The sequence below is a fragment of the Sander lucioperca genome, chromosome 24, assembly GCF_008315115.2.
Source record: "Sander lucioperca isolate FBNREF2018 chromosome 24, SLUC_FBN_1.2, whole genome shotgun sequence".
In the NCBI taxonomy this organism is placed as follows: Eukaryota; Metazoa; Chordata; class Actinopteri; order Perciformes; family Percidae; genus Sander; species Sander lucioperca.
Window position 1 is genome coordinate 2,235,770 of NC_050196.1, and position 26,242 is coordinate 2,262,011.

General features: G+C 40.8%; 1 long non-coding RNA gene across 1 annotated transcript in view; it reads left to right on the forward strand.

The window, feature by feature from the left end:
• Nucleotides 1-25,448, forward strand: part of LOC116048639 — a 78,540-nt gene extending 53,092 nt beyond the window's left edge. The window contains exons 2-3 of the long non-coding RNA XR_004104708.2: nt 6,031-6,106; nt 25,348-25,448. This is a non-coding gene — a long non-coding RNA (uncharacterized LOC116048639). The remainder of the gene's footprint in view (nt 1-6,030; nt 6,107-25,347) is intronic.
• The last annotated feature ends 794 nt before the right edge of the window (nt 25,449-26,242 follow it).

The following is a 26,242-nucleotide window of genomic DNA, read 5'->3' on the forward strand; positions in this document are numbered from 1 at the left end:
ACTTGTAAAAAGGATCCTACCTTTTGTATATCTCTGTGGGTTTCCTCTGACATCAGCAGCTCAGAAAAGCTCCAGGAATAAACAAATGTGTCAGAAGTCTTTGACGCTAATGGTGTCTCCCCAGATGAGCGTCCAAAATATTCAATTTTCATTTACAGGCGGTTGCATTTTGGGAGCCCCGAGAGTAAGACTTTTGATTACACAAACCTGCCATCTCTGTTGGAAGTTGGTCTTTCAGGGAATAAACATGGAGCATAATTAGGGAAACATGCAGATATAGTAGATGAGCAGTGATGGTGGCGGGCTAACTGGACTGGTCTCTGGGCAGGGAACGATAATGAAGGCGTTCGGAGTTGGGACTGAAAGTAGACTGATGGGCCCCCGGCTCTCCCCGACCATTTGGGGAGCTTTCAATTGATTCTTTTTTCAAGACTGGGAGCTTTGTTCTCCGTCACGCTGGACATACTCAGTGTGTGTTTCTGTGTGAAGTATTATGGAGGGACGGCACATCATGTGCAAAAAAGGAACGACACCTGCTTTTAATAAGAGGATAACTCATCTGTAGCCAGACTTCTTTTCCCTGACGTTATCATCAGCCAAGTTTAGAAAGCTTTTACACACTCTGCTACTAGATGTAACCAATGTGCACGGCGTGGACAAAATAACAGGAACACCTTTTACAGTGTAAAAGGTATCAGTCAAAGGTCCAAATCGGATTTTTATTCCAGGTCTGAGGTCCGGAACGATTGGCGATAACAAAATACCATTTCATCAACTCACCTTATATCAACATATATTCAGCTTGACCTCTCTGTTTTCCCTGCGCAACCTTTTGCACCGTTTTTGGTACCGTTACCTGGACATTTGTCACCGGTACCCAACGGTTACCTACATGCAGAAAAAATGTTTTTTATCACTTTTTAAAGACGGGTTTCTCTACTTTTGTGCTGTGTTCTTTCAAAAATATTTATCTTATTCTTTTTTACGCTTTTCAAGAATTTCTTAGCCTTTTTTTTGACATTTTCTAACCTTTTTCATCGTTTCCACAAAAGCATTATGTTGAAAAAAGCAACAAAAAGTCCATTTTTTGACATGTATTCAACATCACTAACAGTGTATACAGTAGGTCAACAGAACATCTATTTCAAAATAGAAAAAGTTAAACTTGGTAAGGTTTGCACTGATAACACGAGGTACGGGCCGGGATCAGACTTTGAGAAGCTCTGGTGTAGATGATCCAAACATTTCTGACACAGTCTCTTCAAATATAACTATATCATTCCAATTCAAATCTCAAAACACTTCACAGATAGAGACATTATAATTTACAAATACCCAACAATTCCAAGTCATAAGCAAGCATTTGTTGCCACTTTTGCATGATTTAAGTGAGTTCTATGGAAGTTTGAGAAAGCACACACAGCGAGGTGCAGACCAGTGTGGGCTTTAATGGAAGTCCACCCAAATTGAAACAAGTTGCATGTCTCTTTCCCTTTTTTAATAGGTTTGTTTGACTAAAGCACACAATGATGCCTGCTGTACTGGAGTAGAGTTGTGTGATGTGTGTTTTAAATTCTGACGGACGGCAGACACAATTCTCTTGGCGCGAGTTTCAGTCAGTCAGCCAATCGGATTATTTCGGTCTCTCCAGCAGCTCTGGTTTATAGAAATGTTTGTACAAATAAAACTTCAATCTGTGATGAAATGTGCCAGAAAAGACAGTGGGACCAAAGTCTGTATTCCCCCCCCCCTCATTTCACGTAAAAAAATCCTCTCCACTCGTCTTTCTCTACAAACATGAAGCAACGCTGAACTGTGACTTCCTCTCACCAAAATAACTGACAGCACTCTGAAACGACACATACGATTTAAATCTGTACCGTGTGTGTGTATGTGTGTGTGTGTGTGTGTGTGTGTGTGTGTCACTGTATGCATATGAGTGGCTACAGTCACACACTCGCAAGTTTGCAGGCTACATGGTGTCACTGAAGGTGTGTGTGTGTGTGTGTGTGTTGTGTGGAGTGACGAAGTGACGGCAGCAAGCGATCCCACGAGAGCCTCCATGTCATGTCGAAAATACCATAACATGTGCATTACACTTAAGTAATTCTTCTTCCATCTGCTAAGTATGACAGCATTAGCATACCCATTTAATTAGCGCCGCGCTTAAAGCATTCCTCCCTTTTAATCACCTCATTGTATTTACTCAGCCACTGGTAGCAGAAGGCTCTCATTTAAAAAAAATCAACACAACAAAACAGTGTAGCCGCTTTGTAAAAAAAGAGTAATGGTCTTTCTCAATATTGATAGACATAACTGCTTGTTCAGCTCTCCCGAGTTCAGAACCAGTAATCTGTAATGTAGTATTTTGTAAGAATACTTTTTTGGAGGTTTTCCTCCATTTATTTTCTGTATTTATGGGTATTTTTTTTCCGTCTCTATGCATCTGTAATACTCAATTATCTTACGTTAACTTGGCAGCTCTATCCATAGTGCTGCAAAATAAAGGTGTCATCCTCTTTTCATCTTTATCAGAACAAAACCAAGCCATCTGATCTCCCTCTCTTTCTCTGTTGTCGGGCCTCCTTTTCAAAAATCAAACCATCAAGCGGGGGGGGGCGGTGGGGCTGCGATTGAAAAATTGGGAGCCTCTTTGAATGGCTTGCATTTACATTAATGAACTTGATTTGAATGGAGGTTCATATCAAGCCTCATAGATTCCACACTGTGATTTTATTAATTGCAACAGAGGCGTCATTGTTTGTCGTTTTGACGCCAATTCAATTAAAATCCCATTTAGAGGGTAATAGATTAGGCAGTGTAAACTTTATGTGACGCTATGAAAGGGTCTGCTACCAAACCAACTGCTGTGTGTTTTCATGCACGTGCATTCACAGGCAGTACATATATATCACCCGTGTGTGTGTGTGTGTGTGTGTGTGTCTGTCTGTCTGTCTGTCTGTCTGTCTGTCTGTCTCTGTGTGTGTGTGTGTAATCACTGCCAGCATCTGTGCTGCTCGGCTCACTTTGGTTTATAATTGGTCGTCTTTTGAAGAAATTAGCGGCTTGTAATTCAATAATTTTAGTTTTGAATATCCACTGTAAAGATATGTAGGACCCACTGTTATGAAATAATTAGATTTGTATAGTAGCCTTTGGTTGTACTGTGTGGAAATAGGTTCCATGCGGGATCAATAGGTTGCATGATGTTGTCATTTGAATGTTTGGAAGTTAGGGTGAAAATGTGAGTATGACTTCTTTAAAACTCAATTATTGTTGTTTGAGATTTAACAGCTAGTTACGCTATTTTAACTTCATGCAAATGTCTTAACCCTTCAGCTGTGAATTATTTAAAGGAAATTTGAATTGAGGAAAGTGTTGTTGTGTGTGCTGGTTCACCTAAATTTTGGCTTCTTAAAAAAATACTCATGGAAGCCTTTTCCCACCAGGAAAAGAGAGAATAAGCAAAAAGGAACAACAATTAGATTTTCGCACTTTATTGTATATTGTTGAATGTTTTTGCTTGGTGTTGAGTTTTATTTGGTGTTTCTTTTACTTTTTATAAGACTTACTTTAGTACAAAGTAGTACTATCACTTACAGCTCACATATTCCCACGATTAGGTCACGTTTATCACGATTTGGGTTAATTGGCCCAGGAATAAATATTTTAGGTTTAGTACAGGAATGCTGAAGTATGAAGAGACATCATTTGGCATTGTCATGGCAAATAATTAGCTGTGCGTTCTTTCATGTGAATGAAAACATATACGTTGATTTAAATATAAAACATTATCATTTCAATTCTCCAGAAGATTTTTTTTGAGTCATAACAATGATGTGAAGTCCGTCCTTCCATGTTTTTAATATGTCCTTTATTTGTAAAGTCTGTGTTCTGCTCACTGTATTAAACATAATCCTTTTTATGATGATGTGATACAGCTGTAATGATTAGGGGTCGACCGATACTGTTTTTTTTTTTAAAAGATTATTTTTTTGGGGCATTTAATTCCACAGGACAGCTGAAGAAATGTAAGGGGAGAGAGAGGGGGGAATGACATGGAGCAAAGGGCCGCAGGTCAGAGTCGAACCCACTACGCTACGTTGAGGAGTAAACCTCTATAAATGTGCTCCTGCTCTACCAACTGAGCTAACCTGGCCACTGGACACTGATTTTTAAAGGCCGATACCTATGATTAGGATTTGATGGAACCCATATTTGGATCCGATATGCGTTTACTGTTCAGTAAAAATCAAAATCTTTTAGTCAAAATGAACAATTTGGAAATGTTACAAACTCCAACACCAAAGTTTGTTTAAATGATTTAAGCAATTAGGCATCAGTTAGCGTCACTAAAAGTTCTGTTGTTGCTGCTGACAGACTCAGATTATTATTCTAAGTGTCTGACAACATTATGGGATGGATCCCTACAGAGATAGACCCTTTAGTTAAAGAGTAAGATCCTTTTAGTTTAACATGAAACTAGGGCTGCACAATATATCATTATTTTATTGTCATCGCAATATTAACTGGTGAAATAAACACATCACGAAAGACACGCAGAGATTTGTTTGTGTTAGTTGAAAGAAATTAGAAAACGGCAGTTTTAAATCTAACTGTTATTGGTTTTTTTTTGGTGGTGCCTTTTATATTCAACTCAGTGTTAAATTTGTTCAATAAAAGTGTTGGAAATTATTTAATTGTATGTGTTTTAAATTCAACAAGCAATTTGTTGCATTTTAGCAGAAGACTGAAAGCAGCAGAAATGCAGAACTGAGGACACTTAAATATCTGTTTATTTATCACAAGTCGTATCGTTATGGCGATATTCAACAACGTTATCTAAGGGTGCACGATTCAGAAAATGTCACAATTCGATTCGATATCGATTTTTTTTAGGCTCACGATTCGATTCAAAATTGATTTTCGTTTCAAAAACAATTCTTGATTAAAAAAACGATTCACAGTATGTAAACGTAGTTACTGTTCCCATGTGATTGCAGTAGACATACAATTTAAAAAAGAAGAAAAAAAAAAATTTATGAATCGATTTTGAATCGGTAGAGCTTGAATCGCGATTTCAATATGAATCAATTTTTTTTGCACACCCCTAACGTTATTGCATGTCGCATATTTTCCTCGTATCGTGCAGGCCTACATGAAACAGCTCTGAGGTTGCTATCCCTAAACACACCACAAACTATATTTTGATCATTTATAGAGCCAACATATTTTCACATGTAAATCTGTAAACTATGTGTTTATTTCAACCAAAACTAGAGTTGTGATGGTTGGAAAAGTGGAAAGACGAACCCAAAACGGCTTTTTATAGATTTATTTTGTGTCTGTCGACGTGTTCTACGAAGATACAATGACAGTTTGGGGACTGTGTAGCAGACTGCTAACAGAGCTGTAGCGGAGCCAAAGTAGCGGCCTTTTTAATGAATGAACTGTATTGGTAATCAAATTAAACGCTGATACAGATAATCTGCAAAATTGCCAAATATCGTCTCTGATAGTCAGCCAGGGTCGATAATCTGTCGATTCCTATTAATGATACTACTTTTCTTTAGTGTTACAGCCCAGGTATATCGTGTACTCCCCCGTGTTTCACTATCGGCAGCCTTTTCCCCTCCAACAAATGTTGTCTGCCGTACTTCCAGCACACCCTGTCTGAGGCACCTGTGCAGGAACTCCTGCCAATACAAATTCACCGTGTTTTTCCTCATCTGCTACAAGTCTGCTAATTCACCCGGAGGAGTCGAGCAAAGTGCACACAGTCATTCCGAGGGAGTGTTTTGCATTAAAAATCCTTTTGAGCCGATGTAAGTTTGAGAAGAAGAAGAAGAGGAGGAGGAGGAGGAGGAGGAGGAGGAGGGGAAGAAAAAAAAAAAATCCGTCTTTAATAATGCACAATGTGAGACGGCACAGAGCAATATACATTTTTAATTACTAAAGTGACTAATATCTAGGTTTGGCTTTGAGGTTTTTGTTCCATAAAATATGCATTTGTATTTTGTTCCCCCGCAGCCGAGTTGGATACACACACCTGAGCAGAGCCGAGGGCTTTTAGCAGAGACGAGGAAGTTCACTAACACGTGTTCAGGTACTACGTGCAAATAAGTGAATGTGAATTTTATGAAGAGGAAAAGTAAGCCATGCATACCTAAATAACTTGTCAGGTTGTTGGAACTAGTCCTAATAACAGCCACACTCCACATTTCATCACATACACTCCTCTTTCTGACATCTTAAAGCAGCAAATGTGGCTCATTTTGTCTCCTTTCAAGTTCTTAAAAAATGTTTTTTTTTTTGTCCTCTTGATGCCTAGAATCTCTTTTTTATTATTATTTTTTATTACCAAAGCAACACAAGACAATAAACACATTTAATAATGTCATGAAAAAAAAGAGAAAGAACAGCGTAAGGATGATATTTCTCTTTCGGATATGAGAATAAGAAACCAAAAACAACTTGCTTTTTTCATGTCTTTAACCTTTAATTAACCAAATAGTCCCTCTGACATTTGGAAAATCTAATTTTCAAGCAACTCGGGCTGCAGAGAGCACTATCATGAAAATGTAAAAAGTTGTTGAAAAACAACAAATTGCAATGTGCAAAAAGCAGAATGGGATCACAATGAAGAACAGAAACAGTTAAAAAAAAACTTCTTATAGGTAGTCTGGTATGCTAAACTTTTAAAATCAACACTAGACTTGCGCAAACTGGATTTAAAACACAACAGAGCTGAATGTAGCACACTGGTGCTTAAAAAGGCTCCAAACGAAACCGATTTTAGCTTTTTTCTTGGACTTGATACAGAGTACTTGTGCACAACAGGGCGGCGAGAAGGGACAAAAAAAGAGACTTTTGCTGTATGCAAAGTTGTGTTTTTGTACATTTTCCATTTTGTCTGTGCATTAATTGGAGAGCCTTCCCTTTTTAGATGGAGTGCATTATTTATGACGCAGCCTCAAACGCGCAGTCAGAAGGCTTCCACACACACTCTCTCTCTCTCTCTCTCTCTCTCTCTCTCTCTCTCTCTCTCTCTCTCTCTCACATACACACACACTTCCCTACCAAGACAACCGAGGCTCTCCTGACACCAACCTTGTCTCCAGAGTGAGCTGACGCGCGCCGATCCAGCCTTACCTTAGCGTTCCCCCCATAAATTAAAGTTAAATGAACACGAGCAAAAAGTAGCTGTGGCCTTTAAGTGGAAAAGTAAGTCATTAATCAATCATGTGTCTCGTCACTCCACCCACACCCCCTCGTTTTGAAAAACCAATGTCCAAGGGAGAGCCGGCTGCTAACCAACAGTTTTTACATCCCACATCTTGTGTTTTTACAAAGCTCTGCGCCGAGCCCAGAAGGGAGAGTCAACCTACCTCATTTTGAGCGAGTTTTGATAACTTATTCCATTTCACACAGTCCTAATTTTGATGTCGTATGCCGTTTCAGTGCACTTAGCTTCTCCTTTCTTTCACACCAACTCCCTGCATTACCGCGAGCTACTCTCTTCCCAGACGAAGCAGACAAAGACGACAACCTTCCTGGCTGAAACTGTTAAACAGCGTCTGGTCCAAAACCAGAACGCAGCAGCGACAGGGAGGCTTTTCCCCACACGGGTCGATGCGTACCGGTGGGGGAAGAAAGTGTTTACCACGACTTTTTCAAAGTTCAAGTCGACGCAATATGATGTCAATTAAAGGTGACAAAAACTTTAACACTTCCATATGCGGCGGCAGCGCTTCAAAACCACAGAATCTGACTTTCGGAGTGGAACTATTAAGCGCGTGCCAAAAAAATGTGCCAAGTGTCCATATGTTTCACAAGGTGCACTTTTTTTCTTCACTTTTCTTAGTGAGATTTGTCCTCAACAACCCCCAGACTTTTTTCATCAGTTAGTTTGTTAGAAAAGAAGAAGAAAAGGGTTTTACTCCTCCGCCTTTTCTCCAATAATTTGTTTTAATTGTTTGATTCTTTTTTTTTTTTATGATTTGAGAGAGGCCCATGTTTTCTCCTTCTTCTCCTGGCCTCTGCTGTAGTTTTTTTGCTTTTGCTTGGCTCCTGTTGGCAGATTCTTGGTCGCGTGTAAAACCTCCCGTCTGTTTCATTATCTCCTCATCGCATCCACTCCAAGGAACGTTTGCAGAGTTTTCTTCCAAAAAATGAGACATTCACCACTGTCTTGTTTCCCTCCCCCTCTTTTCTGTGATAAACCTCACAACTCCAATTCTGGTCATTTTGAATGTAGCAGCTTCAGTATAAAGGGAACATGCCGCTCTGCAGAGACGAGAAAAAGCCACAACTATCTGGCTCATTTAAACCTTTCAAAACGCAGCTTAAGGAAACCAAAATGTGTTGCCGTCAGGTTCAGTAAGGCGTAGGGTTGGGCAATATATCAATACAGATCGATATCGTGTTATGAGACGAGATATCGTCTTAAATGTTGGATATCGTAATAGGAGTATATAATGTAAGTGTTGCCTTTTCCTGGTTTTAAAGCCTGCGTTACAGTAGAGTGATGAACAGACTGTTCTCTGTTATATTATTTGCCTTTACCCACTTAAGCCCTATTGACACAGGAATAGTATTACCTGTTGACCTTGGCCCTATTCCACGGGAAATAGGGCAATAATCAATATATCCACATTACTGATGATTATTTACATATCTCATTGTGTTAATATTTTGTGAAAGCACCGATAGTCACTACACACACTACACATATACATATACACTACAATATTGTCACAATATCGAGGCATTTGGTCAAAAATATCTTGATATTTGATATTCTAGTAAGGCGTTTTTTTCTGAGATTCGAGAAAAGTGGACTTGGAGATGCAAGGTTTCTACTCAACAGCGGAAATTTTGGAAAAGAAAGAGACCTAAATCCAGCAAACATTAAGATTAAGCGTAGCTAGATGAAGTGACAGCTTGCACTAAAACCTGAATAAATCAAGAACCATAATGAAAGACATAGTCCAGAAACGCTCTGTCACCTGACATGTACCTCCTTCTGATTCAAATGTTACTGTGGCAACGTACAGGGCTGGCCCCAAGCAGTTAGTAAAGTTAATATGTTGAGCCAGTGGCGCCGGCAGGATTCTAATGCATTGTACGCACAAAAAGAAGAGGATAACTGTGCCAGAAATCAGCTGTTCTTATAATATTCAATGTGTATGAGAAGAGGGAGAGAGAGAGAGGACAGGTGTCAGCGAGCCTGTACAGAGATATGAATAACCTGATTTCTTTGGGCCCTATTTTAACGATCTGAGCAAACGGCGTGAAGCGCCTGGTGCAGGTGTGTTTAGGGCGTGTCCAAATCCACTTTTGCTAGTTTGGCAGCGGAAAAAAGGGTCCGTGCGCCGGGCGCATGGTTCAAAAGGGTTGTACTTAGTGTCTTCATTAATCAGAGGTGTGTTTTGGGCGTAACATGCAATCAACCAATCAGAGATCATCTCCCATTCCCTTTAAAAGTCAGGCGCGTTTGGACCTTTGAGCATTGCTATTATCATGGAGGATTTGCACCGTAATATTTGTATGCGCTGTGCACGAGTCTAGACGCACTTTACTAATTTGCTGTTAAAATAACAATGAAATGCTGCGTTATTGACTTTAGACCAGGTTTTTGTTGGTCAATGGCGCGATCACTTCCCGCTGCCTCAAGATAGCAATACTCCCAGAATGCACCTGAACACACCTCCCTGTAAGACCAGCACGCCCAGAATGCACCTGAACACACCTCCCTGTAAGACCAGCACACCCATGGGCCACAGATGGGTGCAGGTGCATTTGCTATTCAAACGACGTGGACGCTGGACGGGAAACTGACAACTGCGTAGCAAGGACACTTGCATCGGGCTTTGCGATGCGCCTGGTGCAAGATAGGGCCCTCTGTGTGTAAACATCATATCCTAAATATGATCGAGATAAGCCTCATAACCGCAATGTTCACGCTCATGTTAACACACATGAATCAAACAGCATGTTCCGTCGGCGGGTTCAGCGATAGGCTACTCAGCGTCCAGCAACCAGTTTATCTACGGACCGAGTCATAAACATGAACATTGGGATTAATAGTGGATGGGTTGTTGGTGAAATAACGTATAATTACTGAGAAAATGATGACTGTGAACAGAGCAGAGAGCAGAACTGTCGGCTGCTGCTTCTTTGCGCATTGTTATCATTAAATGCGTTGCATGTTTCGGCGAAAAAAATGTACGCACAGTGCGTACAGGATTATGGCTGCCGGCGCCACTTTGTTGAGCTAATAGCAAAGTTGCCTATTAACAACTCAGCAGACACAGAGCAACATTAGCTTTAATGTTCATCACCTCTGCCACACTCCATCATTTCTAACATACAGGAGTTACAGGATTGCTCCGTACATGCATGTCCCCGAACACTATGACTCTGACCTTTGACCTCCTCACCGCTGGCTCCTTGTAATCTCGACATTTTGTGGATTTTTCGCTCCTTCCTCTGCTGCGCACATTAGATCTTTTTCTGGATAAAAGCATCAGCTGAACAAAAAAAGTCAGTCTATATTGCGGTGATTCCTGCTCGCTGATCTGGCGGTGCTTCGCAGGGCTCTTGAAACAGGAAATAGCTCTGGGAGGAACCAAACCAGAGAGGATGAATTAGGCATTTCCTGCGAGCCGCTGTTAACCCTCGCTGTGCTGCTCGGAGGGCTTTGTCATGAACAAATGTTTGCGTTGGATAAGTTAACCCTTGTGTTGTCCTCCCCTGTTGCAACACTGTTGTCACTTTTTTCAGTTTCTGTCAATTTATTTGTTTTAAGCTTTTCCCATGTTTTTGTCACTTTTTTCCTACGTTCTATTATCAATTTTTCTTTACATGCTATAAAATTGAATAAAACATCCAAATTCAATGAAAGTAGAGAACTGATCATTTATTTAACTTGTGAAGAGCGTTGTATGGAACCAATCATGTTATTTTGTTTAAAAATTTGGTTGAAAGAAACCCACATTTCTGATATAGAAACTTTTTGAAAATGGGTCAGATATATCACGGTATTTTAAAGCAAATACATCAATATCAATATTATAGGGTTGACAATTGGTGCTTTCACAAAATGAGATTTTACATAAATAATCATCAAACGGTTTCTAGTGAAGTATAGAGAAAAAAAATCATAATTTTCTCCCAGCTATATAAATATCGAAAGACAATAAATTATCATATTGAATTGTTGCATTCCATCCATACTTGCAGCTCGATGTCTTTAAATCCGGCTGTGAAGACTTGTTAGGAAAGAAGACGAGCGTTAGTTTCCTACTAGCTTGTTAGCTGTAACCTTCTAGGTTGATAGGAGTGAAAACACATTTTAAATATGGTATTTTAATTTGAACACCTTTATGTGGCCATATGTTAGGTACAGTGTAACTGTGTTTTGTGTCATCCTTCGTGGTGTTCTCAAGAAATGATTTAGCCTTCATTTAAACCTGCTGTTCCAGATTTTTAACAGGACTATGTTAGTTGTGATTGGATTGTTGATCGTTGATATAATACCCCAAGCTGCATCTGCAACGTTATTTTCTTCCAGTTTGACAGATTCTTAATACATCGTGTGGAAATGTTATGTTTTTGTGTCATGCTGCAGAATTTTACTTACAAAAAGACAAACTGTGATGTCATTGTCACTTAATAATGACTTTGTCATCTCAAGGAAACAAACTTAATCACATAACAATCACATAATAACTTTGTCGTGAGTATGATGCAACAAAAATCCTCTTCACGACCCCCCCCCCCAGACCCTAATAGGCCATAATAATCAAATATTATTTTACCTCAAAAAGCTCCTGAAAGCTGAGCGGTTACAGTACGGAGGGATTTAGGTTTCATTGGCTGATATTTTCAAATGAAGTTAGCACCTTGACTGCTTTCTGCGCGTGCAGCTAAGCAACACAGATAAACACCACTCGACAAATGACAAATACCAGACTGTAATCTTAACGTATGTAGTCACTACAAAAGCAACGCAACTCCCCTCTCGCACCTCCACTCAGTTTTTCTCCCTCTCTCTTAGAGAGAAAGAGGAGGAGCAGGAGGAGGTGGCGGCGGAGGAGGAAGAGGAGGAGGTGTGCTCCCTCCTGGCAGCCGAGGCCGCTGAAGATCTGTGACAGATGGGGCCGAGTCACAAAACTCACAGCCTCGGGCGGAATTTATCCCCCAGAACTTTCCAGATTTACCTGATCAGAGAAGTGTGTGTGTGTGTGTGTGTACATTCGTTCCAAGAATGTACAGAGGAAGCCTGGCCGCCTGTCATGGCTGACACAGAGCCCATCTGCCTCAAACCTGTGGCACCCTCAGGACCCCACACACACACACACACACACACACACACACACACACACACAAATACACACTCCAAGCGGCCGTCATTCTCTTTGCCACAACCTCTCCACCCCCCGAAAATGAAACACAGATAGACACAGACCTTATGATGGCTACACATGTCGCCAGCTTTGCATACCTTCAAATGCACCAGGACTCTTACTTAGAAACACACACACACACACACACACACCACACACACACACACACACAGGCTATAAAGAATGGAGCTTATGTGTCCCATATGTGATGCCACATTGAATATCCGGTCGAACTTGTCTTTGCCTTTCTCTCCATTCCTCCTCCGTCTCCATTTAGTGGATGACACTGTGCTGCCGAGATTCTTGCTCCTTTCCATCCTCTCTAAAACCATGGCTATGGCCGCCGATTCCGCCATTGCAGAAGGTTTCTGATCCTGCAGAACAACTGCACGTGTGTTGCGTATAGCTCCATGAGCGGGACATTCATTTTAAAACTGAGGTTCTTTGGTTTCCAGCGATGTTTTTGAGTTTCTTGTTAGAAGACAAATGAGATTTCTAATCCAAATGTTGGAGGTTCCTTGTTTGTTAAAGCGTAACTCTCGCCAAAATGCAACCTATGGTCTTTTTGTGAATGTACCCGAGTCAAACTTTCGTTTAAAACCATATTTAGGACGGAATCGCCACTTTTAAGATTTACCGTATTTTCGTTTTTGGGTCAAATGACCTTTTGAATGGTAGTGCTAGGGACACTTTTATGCTAACCTCAAAATAGCTATTTTTAAAACTAGTGTTTTAAAAATAGCTATTTTGAGGTTAGCATAAAAGTGTCCCTCGAGAAGGCTCGACACAACATGAGACTTTGCTCCAAGTATCACCAGGGGCTCTACACCTTAACCAAAACGTTGACAACATTGGTTGTGTTCAGAGTTTACTAAAAAGAAAGGTTTTGAACAACTCAGCGTAGGGCTTGTTGTTTCCGGCCGCAGCCATTTTATCAGTCAAAAACAATCGATTTCTGAATGCAACGTAACAGGGAGGAGAGTAAAGATGGAAAGCTCCTAAAGCTTAGTTCCATATAAATGCACGGATTATTTCTTGTTTTGTCGTTATTGAAAAACATTATTGACCTCATAGTTGAAAAAGGAGCCTCATATGGAGTCCGTTCATTCGACCCTAGGTTGCATTTGGGCGAGAGTTACGCTTTAAGTTCTTCAAGGAACTGACTGCAGGGTTTGCACGGCGTTGTTGACCGTCTGCTGTAGTCGCCTTCATTCAAACAATGTGACATGATAAATCCTCTCAGCTGACAGTTTCTTTGGCCACGCTGTATTCAGATTGTCGTTGTTCTTCTTTAACATTTGTGAGTAGCTGCTTGAGACGCGCTCGCTTGCCCCCCCCAGTGGTTGACATGTGTCACGTCTAACAGAGTCTGGATCAACAACGGTTTGGGTACGGGATAGTTCTGGCTGGATGTCCCTCACGTTTCGCTTTCTTTGTGTTTACTTTAGACTTTGGTCGCATCGATAAACATTAACCGGAACCTCTAAGCAATGTTACATGCTGAAAATGGCAAGTTTTAAAGAAAATTTGGATCGAGCAACAAGGCAGACCTGCTTCTTTCTTTCGGTGAAAGATTTACAAAGAATTTGTTCACGGCATTTCCTCTCTAACTGGGGCGTTTTGGGACCGAACCATGCATCCAGCTAATTTAAGTAGCTCATGTTACTGCACTGTGTGAACAGTTAACTTCATTTAATAGTGTATGTTGTGTATTTTGAAGAGCCACGCTCGCTGCTGTTTCCAACCGTCGCCACAAGTGTCGCTGAACCAAACCAAGAGGGAAATCATAACCACAATTTGTTTTCAAAAATTAAAACATCACAGTGAAAGACAAAATAATAAAGCTAAGTGGATTTGTGCAGGGAAGGAAGAAAGCCAAAGGGTTTATACAAAGTCGCCCCCCCCCATATGAAAAAGAGATTAAACATCAGACAACAATACAGAACAAAGAACAACATAGAAGAAACAATCCAATCAGAGAGATCATGACGTTACAGACCTTTTAAAAGTTTGCAGCACTATTAAATTCTCCTACAAAGAGCTGAACTCAAATGTTACATAATTAGATATATTTCCATAAAACCATTCTGGAACAAAATATAACGTACAAAAAAATCGCTTTTGCTAATGGAAAGATTTCAATACCAACACAATAAACCAAGAAAAAAGTAATTTCATCAGAATTATGAGAGTAATGAATCGGGGGAATGTCTAAACTGAAACTTGGTAGTTTGACAAGACAACCGCTGCATCTCAGGATCAGAATCAGAAAATGGATTTATTGTAAGTAAGTAACACTCATAAGGAATTTGCCTTGGTGGATGGCGCATACATAAGCATAAACATATGAAAAGGAAATAAACAATACATGTAAAAAGAAAGGATAACATAAACGACAGATGAGGAGTCGCGACTTACGGGGCCTCTAATTGGGGGAACAAAGGTGTGTTGTTGTGGCTGTGGTGGCAGCTGTGTGAGGCGGTGATGGTGTGTGTGTGTGTGTGTGTGTGCGTGTGCGCGTACCTGCGTGCGGGGAGGGGCGACCAATTTCTGCTCCTTTTTCCGAGCCGTCCACTTTTTTAGCGCCCGCTGCACTCTGTAATTAACACCTGCCTCTTCAGTATGGCAGAGTGACGGTGCTGCGCCAAAATGCCCCGAGCCAGCATACGTGTGGTTGCGCGCGCACGCGTGTGTGTGTGTGTGTGTGTGTGTGTGTGTGTGTGTGTGTGTGTGTGAGTGACACACACACAGAGCAGACTTAAGTTAGGAGAGAGATTGACAGTCTTATCATTAGTTGTTCTGCCAACGTGTGTATAAATATGTAAAATGTGTGTTTGAGAGTTGGTGAGTAAAGAGTCAGCATATCATTAGTGGCATTGTTACACACACACACACACACACACACACACACACAAATTTGTCTTCTTTTAGCTTGTGGCTGTGTTTTCTGGTGGCTCTTTTTTACCCCCCCTTCCCCCAATATATATATAAAAAAAGTGCTGCTGGTGCCATCAGGCCGGAGAAACAAAGAATGTGTGAGTGAAGACACTTCCCAGAGCAAACAGTGTGGAGTTGTTAGCTGCTGAACATGGCAGTTATGAAACTTAAATGTCAGCATTAAAACTAACTAGCTTTACCTACAATTAACTCTGGTCCGCATGGCTCTGCAGTAACTTATTTTAACAGTCGAGTATTAAACCCACATTTTTAGCTTCAAAGTGTCCCCTAACAAACCTATTGGATAGTTGTAGCGTGTGTGTGTGTGTGTGTGTGTGTATGTGTGTGTGTGTGTGTGTGTGTGCGACGCAGAAAAAGCACATATGATGAATGTGATGCTAAAAAAAAACCAACCGCTATCCAGTTTTGCATGTGTTGGCGCGGAGCAGCATGTGTTTCCTTTGATCGGAGTGTGTGTGTTCAGTTTGCCTGATTTTAAAGCTCTGGGGAGTGAGAGAGTGATGGGAGGGGTTTAGCTTGTACGGGTGTGTATAATAACGTGTGTGTGTGGCGCAAGATGGCACACGTATCGTCCCTTTCTTTTTGAAGAATTAGATTTCCATTTTGATCGTGTGTGTGTGTGTGTGTGTGTGTGTGTGTGTGTGTGTGTATGTTTTGAGTATGTGTATACTGTCACATTTTTGGCTGAATTTGAAGCTTTAATCCCCAAAAAATGAGATTGCATTTACACAAAACTTGAGGTGCATGCAGGTGTATGGATCATATCTGTCTCGCCTAAATGTGTCCGGAGATGATGAAGGCTCATTACTGCAACAACTCCAGTGATGATAATAACAATAAAATTCACTCTAAATAATAATAAATATTCATTATTTATGTTTAATCTGATCCAAAATTCCCTTTCAAGTCGTTGTGGGTCAAGTTCTTCCCAGATAGAAAGGGAAATATTTATAGAAGAAACAATTAAAATGGAATCAATAACAAATCAAATGTGAATAAAACTGAATTATACGCAAGGATTAAATATGTCAGCCACAAAGAAACAGAAAGATGTAACCCAGATGTGTACGAGTGAGTGTAAATACACGGATTTAAAATATTTATATTTATATTTGTACACGTGAAAGTGTAACATTATCCTGTGTGTGTGTGTGTGTGTCCCTCCCTGCAGGACAGGGTTTATGATTTTACTCTCTGTATTAATAGCCTTAGCTGAGGTTATGCGGGCCCTTGGGTGCCTGGTAAAAAAAACTGTCCTCCCACACAATTGAGCATAGAGCCGTAATGTAGCCCCGGGCTCACCTACCCACAGCCACCTAATGCATGCTGGGTATTCACATGTGAAAAACACCAGAGTGGGGGAATGGTACTGGGAGGCTGCTTTCACTTTGTGTCCTCATGTGTCATGTACTGTGTGATGGGAAGCACTCACTGTAGCTGTTGCAACTTTTAATATTTTGCCTCTGATCTGTAAATTGCCTTTAGTGTTGTCTATTTAGGGAGGCTGTCATTGTCATGTTGTTTTAAAATGATATTCATTGTTGCACTTTTTAGGAACATTACCTGAGATACACGTGCATTTGGATGCACACATAATAATTGTGTTGTGTTGGGGGTTAACATGTTCAAAATCTTTGCGTGTGTGGTTGTAGATATTGCGAATTTGCGCTTGTTTAGGTAAAGAGAATAACATGTCAGGATCATATATGTGTAGAAACACACACGAGTACAGCATTGTGAAAATAAAATTTAAGGTGCTGTACGTTCTACATATTTGTCAGGGTTTCCGTGGGGGTCTTAAAAAGTCTAAAATATCTAAATAAAAATGTTAAGCCTTAAAAAGTCTTTAGTTCGCTCAAGTATTGTTTTAGCTCTTAAATTATTTCCAACAGGTCTTAGTTTCAGTCTCTTTCAGATTGTACTTCAGAGATTAAACATATTTTATTTCAAGTTTAGACATACTTGGCCTGAAAAACAAAGATTTTAGAGCTTGGTTAATGCTGTGATAAAGGTCTTAAATTTCACTCGTAATGGTCATAATGGTCATAAAGGTCTTAAAAAGTCTTAAATTTGACTTGGTGAAACCTGCAGAACCTCTGTTTATAATTTTTGTAAATGCAATTTTCAGGATTAATAAAAACCTGTTTAATTCAGAAGGTCTATACAGTTCTTTCCTACAGTAGATTTTTTTATTGTGTACACAAACATACAAAAGTGCCCTCATTCATCATTCAGATTACACAAATTGGAAGAAATATTTTCAAATTGACACATTTATAGAAACTGTGAAACTAAACTAAAGAAGCTGTAATGAATTGATTGATGCAGACTTGTTATGAGGGCTACACCTGTCGACAGGACTTGAAAAGCCTTCAAACACATCTTGAGTTGTGCTTTGTTTTTTGGCACACACCCACTCGACACACACACAGTTTGTTTTTCATTCTTCTCTGGGGGGGAGGGGGGGGCGCTGATGGCCTTTAAAAAGCAGCACAGTGTTTAATCTAATGCTGCTCATCACTTCATTGGCGGTTGCTGTCACTCGTTTTTAAAGGATCAAAAAATCTCTTGGACTAGAACTCAAATCAAAAGTCGGACGGTGGTCAGTTGAACTTCTTTCTTTCATTGTGAAGAATTTATTTTTTTATCGTCATTTAAATGTTGGACTGCTTCAAAGTTTTTCCTGTTCAGTCTTTCACTCTTAATGATCCACCTTCCACAAACCTCTCTGGGTGAAGAAGTCACGTCTCTGGTCTGCATCGGCTCCGAATCGCCCACAGTTACCGCCGCTTTCTAGGAGTGGGGAGGGGGTTCAGTGTTCAGTTTTTTTGGTTTAGTTTTTTGACCAGGGGCTGCTGAAAAGGGAAAAACAAAAAAAAAGCCTCACAAATCTGACTTTCAGGAGTTTGGAAACTGGCCAACTTCATCAGAAATGACCAGAAAAAGAAAAGCTCAGACAGTTTCATATGGAAAAAGACACATTCTGGTGAACTGCACACTTAAAATAAAGGCCTCTGCAAATATTGAAAGTATCTCTGAGCCAAATATCCCTCACAGACACATTTTTATATATATATATATATATATATATATATATATATATATATATATATATATATATATATATGGCATTCCCCTGTTACTTATCAAGATCTCAGTGGTTAACATGGGGGCAGTTGGCAGTGTATATTCAGTCTCCCTCACTCCATCTCTCCCTCCCAAACCCCTCCCATCACACATGATGGAGTGTAAAGGCTCTGAACACCCGGGTGATGGTGATCTGATGGCTGAAAAAAAACGGATAGAGAAAAGAGAAAAATGAGGAACGAGCAAGGAGAGGACGGAGATACAAGAGTAGGGCTGGGTACTGAATGCAGTACTTTTTAGGCACCGACCGAATTGCCTTTACACTATAAATTCAAAATATGTCTCTATAGTATCGAAAAATGCCTCATCATGCAATACTAAATTTCAATACCTAAGGAGTAAATCTCATCAGCGTCAGTGAGCCAATAAGCATGCAGCATGCTTCTACCAAGATCTAATAGTGTCTGTGATTGGCTGTCTAATATTACACGTCGTAGAGACACGCAGGAAAAACTCTACGTTACCCACGTAGTAGGAGCTGGAAAATACTTTAAAAAAGATTTGTGCCGGAATGTTGTAATTTGTAAAAATGGATTTCATAAAATTGGTATCGACACAAGTATCATTCAGGAACCGGTATCAAAGTCACAGTATTGGTACCGGTACATTTTTGAACGATACACAGCCCTAAACAAGAAAGAGAGAGACAGAAGGAAAGATGGAGATGGACGGCAAGAGAGGCAAATTAGGGAAAAAGGAAAGACGGAGATGCTGCAGTGCAAGAGAAGAGAGGGAGCGAGGAGGATACAGACAGAGAGGGAGAAGTGTGTGGCGGACATGTTGGCGGTCACGCTCTGCTGTCACCTTTCTTTTTGACCGGAATTCATCCTCCCCTGGCGAGTTTCTCCCATCTGTTCCTCCACCGAGCAAAAAACTCTGCAGCTCCCACTGCTGCACGCTGCTTCCCCCACACGACAGACCAAACCCAACCGCAACAATAAAAAGAAAACATTTTGGAGCAGGACTGTTCACATTAAATGGACGTTTGTTTGGCAGCTTCGATAAATCTGCTGCATGAAAAATATTGAATCAAACACTGTTTTTTTTTTCAACCTGGACCCTATTTTCCTATGTTTTTGTGTGTAAGTGACTGCATGGGAACAACACTCTTTGACATTGGTCCAGTATTAAGCGTGAACGCTGTGATCAGCAGCCACAGATGGAATGTAACCCTATCGGGCAAATGTGCAACATCAATTCTGTGCACTAAAAGTTCTGTTTTTGCCGCTGACAGTACAGATTATTGTTCTAAGTGTCTGACAACATTATGGAAAGGATCCCTACAGAGATAGACCTTTAAAACCTCTTTGAGACCTTTCTGTTTAACCAGAAACGGCTCTGAAGGCGCTAGCGCTAAACCCACCAGACTCCATTTGAAAAAAACAATACTTTTAGTGTGTATAGAGCCAACATATTATGTGTTTATTTTAACCAAAACTAGAGTTGTGATGGTTGGAAAAGTGGAAAGACAAACCCAAAACGGCTTTTCGTAGTTTTATTTTGTTTCTGTTGACTTTGAATAAAGTGTGTTTTACGATGCTAAAATTACTGTTTATTTACATGCAGTCTGGTGGGGTTAGGAAACACAATTTCGCGGGTGTTTTTATGTTTTTTAAAAAGGATCTTACTCTTCAACTGAAAGGTCGACCTCCTTAGACCTCCTGTCCATAATGTTGTCAGACACTTGGAATATTAATCTGAACCGGTCAGCAGCAAAAAAATTACTTTTGTGAACGTAAATAGAAGCTGCACAAATTTATGAATTACCTACATTGTAGCTTGTTTCTGTGACTGCCGACTGCAGCGATCACGCTTATTACTGGACCAATGTCAAAGATTGTTGTTCCTTTAGACACAAAAACATAGGGAAATAGGATCCAGGTTGAAAACAACGCCCTTTAAGTATTGAGTATTAGCATGTATTTATGTATTAACCGTTTCATCCCAAACTCACTGACAAACCGTCTGCTTGTTTTTGTGAACATTTTTGAAAATCCCTCCACCAAAGAAGAACAATCTCCTTTTAATTTCACAGCTTTAAAGGAAGTGATGGCTTTAAACATCACCGGGGGGGGAAGAGTCATCCTTGTGTTTTTTTTCCCCCCTTTCTATCTGCTAAAGACATCTTACTGAAGGAGCGTTTTTGTATTAACTTTTTAAATTCCAATTACAAAGGAGGTTTTAAAGATCTCTCGGTGGAGTTTGACTTAGAGTCCGTGTTTGATCTCCCGTCCTCCGCTGGGACCTCCGCCTCTTCCCCCTCTCCTCTCCTCTCCTCTCCTCTCCTCTCCTCTCCTCTCCTCTTCCCCCTCTCCTCTCCTCTCCTCTCCTCTCCTCTCCTCTCCTCTCCTCTTCCCCCTCTCCTCTCCTCTCCTCTCCTCTCCTCTCCTGCCTCTTCACCTTCTCTATAACTCTTTTTCACCCTTTAAATCCTATTCACCCTCTCTGTCTTTCCCCTCTTCCTTCCTTCCTATTTCACCTCTTCTATCTCTTTTTCTTTGGCCTCCTTATTCCTTTTTTCCTCCCTTCCCTTTGTTCTTTTCCTTTTCTCTCCCCTTTCATGGCCTTTGTTCCCTTCTTTTGACATCTTTCCTTTCTTCCTCTTCCGGTCTACTTCTTCTTTATGCTCTCTTCGTTTCCCCCCTCCCTTCTGTCACACCTCAACTTCCTCTGTACCTACCCCCCTCTTTCTCCTCCCTTCATCCTCTTCTTTTCTTCTTCCTCGTCCTCAAGCCCCCATTTCATATCTATCCTCTCTTGCCACTTCCTCCTCTTCTCTCTAATCCCTTTCCTTCTTCCTCCCCCTCCTCTCTCCCCTATCCCTCCTCCTCTCATCATACTCTGCCTCTGTGTCTACCTTCCTCTTCCTCCCATCCCCTTCCCCATTTTCTCCATCTTTATCTTTCTCCCCCTCATCTGCCTCTTCTTCCCTTTTCTTCCTCTCCTGCTCTCACTCCTCTCCTCCTAGCTTTCCTTTTATCCTCGTCCCCCTCTGCCACTTCTACCTCATTCTACTCCTCTTCTATTTACGCTCTCCATGCTACCTTTTCCTCCCCCCTCCCTCCCTCCCTTCACTCTTTTTCTTTTCTACTCCCCATACTTTCCACTTGTTCTCCTCCTCTTCCTTCCTTTTCCTCCTTCCTTTCCTCTTTACTCCCGGCCTCCACGCCCTTCCTCTTGCTCAGTCTATGCTCCTTGTTCACTTCCAGGCTCTCCTCATCCCTCTTTTCCCTCCATATTTCCTTCACTTCCTTTCCTACTCCCCTCCCATCACAATTGTCTCCTCCTTTCTCTTTCTCCCCCTCTTATTGTAGTCTTCCTTTTTCCTCCCTTCTTCTGATTCTACTTCTCCCAGCTCTTGCCTTCTGTCCGTGCATGCGTGCGTGCGTGCGTGCATGTATGCAGTGTCTAATGTGTGTCTGTGTGTATGTTTGCGCTTGCTGTGTGTGTGTGTGTGTGTGTGTGTGTGTGTGTGTGTGTGTGTGTGTGCACACTGTGTCCTGTGTGTGTGTGTGTACACGCTGTGTCTGGTGTGTGTGTGTGTGTTCGGCAATCCTCCAGTGTCTGCTCAAAGCTCCCTTTGTGGCTGGAATAACAGCAGGCGACAGCTCACACCTTGCTATATACCTTCACTAACAGTGTGTCGACAGTATAACGTGTGTGTCGGTGGGTGTGTGCATGTGCGCGTGTGTGTGAGACAGAGCAAATCCGAGGCTACCTCCCTACCTATTCGACTTAATAAAGGAGTGTCTCGGTAACCATTACCCCCACAGCCATGCAGAACAAATTACATTTAATGGGGTTTCTTTGCCCCCACAGTGGTTTTCACCGTTCGCTTCAAAATTTCAATTTAGTGCTTAATGCTAAGGTTTCCTTCAATGTATTATAGAGCAATATTATACCAATTACGGCGCGTGCGAACATTAAATTAAATGCATTAGCACAATATTGGAGAGAAAAGGCAGCCGTTTGAAACAACTTCTGTTCCAAAGCGATGCAGGCAAATGATCCGGGATATGAAGCAGCGCAAAGAGGCTTGACATCGAAATGCAATTATGGTTGTTGTCTTACAGTTTTTTATCTATGCTGAATCATTTACTTTTTTTATATTCCATATGGATTCTGTGGAGCCGACACTGTCTTCATTTAGCACGGAGCGAATCACTGAATGAATACGAAGTCAGAGTGTGGAGGCTCTATCGGGATCATCTGAGATTAGAGTTCACAGGAGGGAGGGGAACGATTAACCCCGGCCTGATTAGTGGACACATTTTGGTCCTGCTCCTGTGCTTTAGTGGCTGTTCATGTACTAGCACATTTATAGGTTTTAAAGAGAGTTATTGTAGTATGTTTTTACAGGTATACAGCTGTTATTGGCATGGGGTACTTTCCATAAAATCATCTCTCAATGCAAATCAAACCAGCTATTAGGCTAAAACATGGATGTAGAGTTTATGACGTCAACCAAAGATATGTGAATGAATGATGTAGGGTTTACTGCTATTTGCCTTCTTGACAGCTGTACATGGACCCTGCATGGAGCTGAGTTGTATGACGAAGACTAGGGATGTTCCTGTCGACTGATTTCCCTGGGGTTTAAACCAAAGTTAAAATTTATTTTTATTTAGAATTTATTCGACTGGTCTAAAAGTAAGAAAAACACTCAGAAAGCACACCAGATTGAGCACACGTTAAAGGGTAACTTTTTTTCAACCTGGACCCTATATTCCCCATGTTTTTGTGTCTAAGTGACTAATGGAAACAACAATCTTTGACATTAGTCCGGTATTAAGAGAGATCGCTGCAGTCGGCAGTCAGAGAAACAAACTACAATGTAAGTTAATGGGGTAATTGCGCACCTTCAATTTACATCTACACAAGTTCTTGTTTTGCCGTTGACAGACTCAGATTATTATTCTGTGTAAGTGTCTGACAACATTATGGAAAGGATTGCTAAGGAGGTCGACCTTTCTGTTAAAGAGGAAGATCCTTTTTTTAAACATAAAAACATCTGCGAAATTGTTTTCGCTAAACCCACCAGACTCCATGTAAATAAACTAATTTTAACATTATAAAACACACTTCATTCAAAGTCAGCAGAAACAAAATAAAACTATGAAAAACCGTTTTGGGTCATCTTTCCACTTTTTCAACCTTTTCTTGGTTTTGGTTGAAATAAAACATAGTTTACCGATGTGAAAACATGTTGGCTCTATACACACTAAAAGTATAATTTTTTTAAATGGAGTCTGGTGAGTTTAGCGCTAGTGACTTCAGAGCTGTTGAACAGAAAGTCTCAAAGAGGTTTTTAAGGTCTATCTCTGTAGGGATCCTTTCCATAATGTTGTCAGACACTTAGAATAATAATCTGATTCTGTCAGCGGCAACAACAGAACTTTTAGCAGACGAATATAGGGTTACATTGCAGCCCGTTTTGCGACTGCCAACTGCAGTGATCTTGCTTAATGCTGGACCAATTTCAAAGATTGTTGTTCCGATCAGTCACTTACATACACAAACATAAGGAAAAAAGGTCCAGGTTGAAAAACCCCGAAATTACCCTTTACAACTAGCAGGAAAGCATCATGTCCATAGTTCTCCTGAGATTCTCTCAAAGGCCACGTGTGCGAGGGGATGAACCAACGTTTACAGCGGCGGAAGTGGTGAGGGTAAAGACAGAGGAGGAAAGAAAAAAAAAAAACAGATGGCGGGATGGGGACCAAGTCGGGGACCGGTCACGTGATGGGGCGGCGTGCCATGGAACTTCCTGCGCACTCTCCCTTTCTGTCGCAGCAGTTGGCGTCACTACTCTCACCGTCTGCGTGAATTTCGAAGGCCCCGGCTGAACAGATTGGCCAGTCGGTGAAGGATCATTCGCAGAAAACTCTTGCTAATCTCCCACCGGCTGCCTCGACCACACTCCCATACACTGTCTCTCTTTCTTTTCCTTCCTCTGTGCAGACTTCTCCTCCAAACTGTGTCGAGGGAGGGCCGAGGATTTAGAAAACATGTCATTGTGAGCTCAGTTCCAAACTGAGATATCCACCGTTTGGGGGGGGGGGAGAAATGAAATACCTACTCTTACAAAATAATGCTTTGAAGGTTTTGACCATCTTAAAGCAATAATACATCACATGTATGTATGTGAGTGTAGTCGGAGCCTGGACTGCTTTGTGCTACTTAAGTAGAGGTTTCTGTTTATGTATGTTGTGTATTATTCAGTTGTCAAATGCATGAACAACTTCCCTAAATCATAAATTTAAATGGGTAACATTTCACTTGAATTGTCATTTATTAGAAGGATTATTAATTAGGAGATGTTTCTTACAATCAGGTTACCCGCAGGGTCTTAAAAGTCTTAAAAATGTCTTAAATACAATATTTGAAAAATAAGTCCCTATAAGTCTTACATTTTGTTCACAAAGGTCTAACATTTATATTGTCCTTTCATATGATTACCTCCATTGTTTAATCACAAAGCATGTATGTTTCGAGTATTACAATAAAATGTTGTATTAAGTTCAAGTATTTAGTAAACAATTACTTTGATAGCCTAAAATTCATTCTGATATTCCTTTATATCCTATATACTTTTGCCAGTATGTTCATGAAGTTGGTATTAAATTTCATTCTAAATGGTGTTAAAAAGTCTTAAATTTAACTTGTGGAAACCTGGGTGTACCTTGTACAATAGAATCCACAAAATCTAGTATTGCACTGCGCTACAGCTGCATTTACAGTGAACTAGATTCAAACATACAATGAAGTAAAATACTTCCCTCTTCTCTCCACACAATAACTCCTGTTTCCATCTCTCTCTGTTTTCCTTCAGCATCCTTCCTGCATCCAGCCTGGTGGGCTTTTCCTGTGTGTGTGTGTGTGTGTGTGTGTGTGTGTGTGTGTGTGTGTGTGTGTGTGTGTGTGTGTGTGTGTGTGTGTGTGCGCTGTGTGTGTGTGTCTGTGTGTGTGTGTGTGTGTGTGTGTGTGTGGTGTCTAATGTGTGTGCACGCTGTGTGTGTCCGTCCGTGTGTCCGTGTCTGTGTGTCCGAGAGCGGAGCCCGAGCATGAAAGTGACTTCCTCGATCATCTCTGCAGCCCGCGGCGTCCGCTCAATCCCTCCATCGCCATGATGGACATGAGGGTCACGATTCGCTTCCTCCTGGAAACTCGCCTTTACTGAGACTTAAGATGGTGAGTACACACACAGACACACACACACACACACACACACACACACACACACACACACACACACACGCATACGCATACACACATACACATACACAGACAGACACACTCATGTACACAGACAGACACGTAGACACACACACACACACACACACACATACACACACGTACACACAAAGATTACATTTAGTGGTATATGTTTGAGGGTAAGTGTGGTTTATGTATATGACAATTGCTTACAGATGTACAAATATTAAAGTCAGACTATATGTTTTGAAAATCTTCTCGACAATTAACAGAATTTTTTTTTTGTTAAAATGAAAGCAACTCATTACTTTTAACTAAATGTAATGCATCTTTCCCTCTGTCTTAATTCAATTCATGACAGGGACACTAAATCGGCACAACATTTTCATGGGAAGCGTGTTACCAGCACAAACAAACAATGGTATTATACAAAGATAAAATACAGCAAATAAACCACGGAAAAGTAGTCCCATGCATCGAGAAATACAGTACAATCAGAGAAAGATTCTTTG